This window comes from Mya arenaria, chromosome 16 (genome assembly GCF_026914265.1).
Source record: "Mya arenaria isolate MELC-2E11 chromosome 16, ASM2691426v1".
Classification (NCBI taxonomy): domain Eukaryota; kingdom Metazoa; phylum Mollusca; class Bivalvia; order Myida; family Myidae; genus Mya; species Mya arenaria.
The window spans coordinates 30,591,590-30,597,715 of record NC_069137.1 but is presented as its reverse complement, the minus strand read 5'-3'; positions in this window follow the sequence as shown (position 1 = coordinate 30,597,715).

Below are 6,126 nucleotides of genomic sequence, written 5' to 3'. Positions count from 1 at the left end.
TGTTACATTGGCAACAGTAATACCCCACTGTTACATTGGCAAATGTAATACTCCACTGTTACATTGGCAAATGTAATACTCCACTGTTACATTGGCAAATGTAATACTCCACTGTTACATTGGCAACAGTAATGATCCACTGTTACATTGGCAACAGTAATAACCCACTGTTACATTGGCAAATGTAATACTCCACTGTTACATTGGCAACAGTAATACCCCACTGTTACATTGGCAAATGTAATACTCCACTGTTACATTGGCAACAGTAATAACCCACTGTTAAATTGGCAAATGTAATACTCCACTGTTACATTGGCAACAGTAATAACCCACTGTTACATTGGCAAATGTAATACTCCACTGTTACATTGGCAAATGTAATACTCCACTGTTACATTGTCAACAGTAATGATCCACTGTTACATTGGCAACAGTAATACCCCACTGTTACATTGGCAACAGTAATAACCCACTGCTACATTGGCAAATGTAATACTCCACTGTTACATTGGCAACAGTAATACCCCACTGTTACATTGGCAAATGTAATACTCCACTGTTACATTGGCAACAGTAATAACCCACTGTTACATTGGCAAATGTAATACTCCACTGTTACATTGGCAACAGTAATACCCCACTGTTACATTGGCAAATGTAATACTCCACTGTTACATTGGCAACAGTAATAACCCACTGTTACATTGGCAAATGTAATACTCCACTGTTACATTGGCAACAGTAATAACCCACTGTTACATTGGCAAATGTATACTCCACTGTTACATTAGCAAATATAATACTCCACTGTTACATTGTCAACAGTAATGATCCACTGTTACATTGGCAACAGTAATACCCCACTGTTACATTGGCAAATGTAATACTCCACTGTTACATTGGCAAATGTAATACTCCACTGTTACATTGGCAAATGTAATACTCCACTGTTACATTGGCAAATGTAATACTCCACTGTTACATTGGCAAATGTAATACTCCACTGTTACATTGTCAACAGTAATGATCCACTGTTACATTGGCAACAGTAATAGTGCATGAATGTGTGAAATGATCATATTCGAAGAACACGAAGAAACATGCAACAGCTATTACAGTAAAAAAAAACAATTATTATAATAGAACATGAATATGTGTGTTTGTTCGGTAATTTGACCTTAAAAGGGTAAAATTGCTTCTGCAGTATTAAGAAACAGGAATTATTAGCATGTAAATCAAACTGCTGCCTTCATTCGTCATATATTATACAACAGTTTGGCCAAAGTGCTGTTGGAGATCCATACTGAAAAGCAGTTAACAACAGCATGTAAATCAAACTACGGCATTCAATCGTCAGAGATTATTCAACAGTTTGGCCAAATTGCTGTTGGAGATCAATACTGAAAAGCAGTTAACAAAAGCATGTAAATCAAACTGCGGCCTTCAAGGGTCAGACATTATACAACAGTTTGGCAAAATAACTGTAATAGATCAATACTGAAAAGTAGTTAACAACAGCATGTAAATAAACTACGGCCTTCAGTCTTCAGTGATTATACAACAGTTTGGCCAAATTTCTGTAAGAGATCAATACTGAAGAGTAGTTAACAACAGCATGTAATTTAAACTGCGGCCTTCAAGGGTCAGACATTATACAACAGTTTGGCCAAATTAGTGGAAGAGATCAATACTGAAGAGTAGTTAACAACAGTATGTTAATCAAACTGCGGCCTTCAACCGTCAGACATTATACAACAGTTTGGCCAAATTAGTGTAAGAGATCAATACTGAAGAGTAGTTAACAACAGCATGTAATTCAAACTGCGGCCTTCAACCGTCAGACATTATATAACAGTTTGGCCAAATTACTGTAAGAGATCAATACTGAAGAGTAGTTAACAACAGTATGTTCATCAAACTGCGGCCTTCAACCGTCAGACATTATACAACAGTGTGGCCAAATAACTGTGGGAGATCAATACTGAAGAGTAGTTAACAAAAGCATGTAAATCAAACTGCGACCTTCAACCGTCAGTGATAATACAACAGTTTGGCCAAATTACTGTAAAAGATAAATCCTGAAAAGTAGTTAATAACAGCACGTAAATCAAACTGCGGCCTTCAACCGTCAGACATTATACAAGTATAAGTGTGGCCAAATTACTGTGGGAGATCAATACTGAAGAGTAGTTAACAATAGCATGTAAATCAAACTGCGCCTCCAACGGTCAGAGATTATACAACAGTTTGGCCAAATTGCTGTTGGAGATCAATACTGAAAATCAGTTAACAATAGCATGTAAATTGAACTGCTGCCTTTAAATGTCAAGACTGGACAACAATTTGACAAAATTTTACTGGTGATCAATATTAAGAAATCAGCAACAATAGCATGTATATCAAATTATCATTTCAAATGCTCTTTATAATGATACTGCAGTTTTACAAAAAGAAATGAAAAATAATTGTACATAGTTAGCTACATATTTACTTATTGTGTTTAAATTCTTACATACAAAGTTAAAATAACGTCCATTAAATAACATACATGTTTTTAAAAGCAATCTGTGTATTATGCACATCGTGTTAATATTGGTGTCAAATTGCAGAAAGTTTAAATATGAGGAGTGCAAAAGTTGTTGTGTCAATGGTTGATACAATATATTAATATGCACCTGTTCAAAGTTTGTTCAACATGTTCGAAAGTTAAAATACTAAATAGCAAAAGTTGGTGTGTCAATAGTCATTATTTAAAGAGTTATTAGCTCCTGTGCAAAGTATTTGTAAGCAAAAATCGAAACTTCAATTACAAAGTTGTGCAAAAGTAGTTGAGTCAATAGCCATTATGAGGGATTTGCACTTGTGCAGAGTATTTCTTAGCAAAAAACGAACGTTCAAATACTTAGGTGTGCAAAATTTGGGAATTTGCACCTGTGGGAAGTATTTGTAAACAAAATGCGAAACTTCAAATACTACGGTTTGCAAAAGCTGCAATGTCAATAGCCGTAAGAAGTGATTTGCACCTGTGGGAAGTATTTAAAAACAAAAAGCGAAAGTTCAAATACTAAGGTTTGCTAAAGTTGCAATGTCAATATATAGCCGTAAGAAGTGATTTGCACCTGTGGATATTGCTCTAACTTCTTCATATTTTGACCAATTTCGATAAAATTTGAAATATAAACCCTTTATGAGACACTTTCCAATATATATACAAAAAATAAATAAAAAATATTAATTAAAATAAATGAGTTAATTTTATGAGTGGACTTCACTTCTCGAAATCTGGAATTCACCTCGATTTTTATATATGTTCTGTCATTCGATATTGTCAATGTTAGCCAGTATCTATTTTCGAATTTCTTTTCGAAAAATTGCTATAACTTCATCATATTTTGACAGATTTCAATAAATTTGAAACATATACCCTTCATGTGGCACTTTCCAAAATAAATACAACAAAAAATAATTCATTAATTAGATTAAATGAGTTATGAATGGATTTCACTGGATTCCTGTATCACCCCGCACCGCATGTGTAGAAATACTTTGCGCATGCTCAAGAATTGAAAGGAGTTATTGACCTCAGGGCCCTTGTTTATACGCCTCGAAATAGAGAATTACATTATTTCGTTACACTTTTGGCCAATTAGGTAAAAGAAAAAAAATAATAGAAATCACTCCAACAGTAGTCAAAATAATATCATTCTCTAATTCTAAATTTTCTACGATTTCGTTTCAATATTGTGGGAACTGTGGTGCCAGGAGCTTTTCTCCCGACTTGGACTTGTGAATATTTTGAGATCTGCTAGCATTTCAAGGACACTTCGTTGCTTATACACAGCGTAAGAACATTCTGGAGCAATAAAATATAACTGTTATGTTAGTACTTACGCCGGAACACAACAAAACTAATAAGCACTACTTGAAAAGGAAATATGCACGTAATAAAAAGAGATAGAGATAGTTTATTCATTATAAGCTTACAGCCCATGAGTAATACATATTTCAAACAATAATATAGAGAATAAAACATTTCCGGTATGCGAAATGATAATACGTATCTTATACATTTTTCATCAATTTTTATATCAGACATATATATATTTTCAAAACGATTAACTCAATTGAATGTAAGAAGATGCAATCCAATACAATTTTTAACGGAATATACTATTTTCAACAATAAAATTACAAGTGAAAAAGTTAATTCGGTTGAATAATGATTTATAGAAGCAGTGCCTTTTTCGAGGAAATTTTAAAATATCCATATCATATCAGATATATCTTTACATGTTACATTTCGAGAAAATTGTTAATTATAGTATGTATTTTGTCGTATTTCAAGACCTTTAAATATATAGCACGATAATTTTTATTTCATAATATTTGGGCGACGCCAATAATATCGATGTAAGTATGATTTCCGTAATTCATGATATAAAGGACATTCTAAGAGAAAATGAAATTCGTCCTCCAGAGTGTTGCAAAGTTGACATTTTCTTTCATTCCTTGCGGTTATGTGTGGTTTATGCCATCGCCCATTTCTATTTCGAGTTTATGGGAAGATAACCTATGCCTTTATAATAGAACTTTCCTGTGATGTTTGTTCTCGATAGTGTCTAGGTATAATTGGAAATTAAAGTTTGAGAATAATACAAAAGAAGAAGCTCTCGAAGAGTCTCTCAACTCTTCAGTCCAGTTTTGCATAAATATATTTCTCGCTCTTTGTTTGAAGATATATATAAAAAAACTATTTAATGTTTCCAGCACCTTGATTTAGCCAAACGTCGTTAAACCCCATTGATTCTATCATAAGTTTTACTTTATATGCCCAATTGAATTGACCAACATTGTTTAGTATATTTGATATCATTGAATTGTATAAAAGTTTTATATATGTTCTGTCATTCGACATTGTCAATGTTAGCCAGTATCTGATGATAGACGTCATTCGATACACATAGAGAGGGGTTCTTCCAGATTCTCCATAAATAAAGTTGTTTTGTGTTGATAATTTTACTCCAAGTAAGTTTTTAAAGAGAAAAAGATGTATTTTTTCTAGTGAGTCTGCTCTTAGGAATCCCCATACTTCTGACCCATAGCTGAATATAGGTAATATAAGTTTGTCGAATGATGAAACAATGTAGCTTAATTTGATGTAAAAGTAAATTAAGATAAGTATTTCTTTAATTTAAAAAATTGCTTTAAGGCCTTGACCACCAAGTGCTTCAAATGTTTTATTAAAGGAACCGCCGATAGAAAATGTAATTCCTAAATATGTGAACTTGTTAACAATCTCAATTTCAAAATCTCCGTAAAGGAATTTGATATTATTTCGTAATCGTCCGCCTTTTCGGAATACCATGACCTTAGTTTTATTGACATTTACAACCAATTTCCAGGTTTGACAGTAATTTCTGAGAATATTTAATCCGTCTAGCAGTTCTACTTCTGAATTTGCAAATGCCACTATGTCGTCTGCGTAAAGCGGTAACAAGAGTTTGAATGTGTTTAAATTGATTCCCTAGAAGCCCTTGAGTATAAATTCTTCCTCTAAATCATTAATATACATGGAAAATATAAAAGGGGATAAACAGTGCCCTTGTCTTGTACCAAGTGAGGAGACAAATGCCTCATTTAATTACTTATTTTTTAACTTTATGCTGGATTCAATATTACATTAAAGCGAGTATATTGTTTTCATCATATTTCCACGTATTCCGTATCAAATAAGTTTGTAGATGATGTTACTTCTCACCAAAAGGTCAAAGGTCTTTGTAAAATTTACGTAGCAAACATACAGTTTCTTATTTTGGTTTAGAATGTGCTCAATGACACCATTAAGGACATAAATATTGTCAACTGTTCCCATATTTTCCCTAAATCCTGCTTGCGCTTCAGTATAAATGGAATACTTTTCGGCCCATGTATTTAATCGATTACTTATTATTCTTGTAAAAAGTTTCCCTAAAGTGCTTAGTAAGGTAATTCCCCTGTAATTTTCTGAAAGGTTTTGGTCCCCCTTCTTAAATAAATGGTATAATGTAGCATTCCGTCCATTCATTAGGGAAGTAACCTTGTCTCAATACATTATTGAATAGTGCACTGAAATAATTAGGGAAA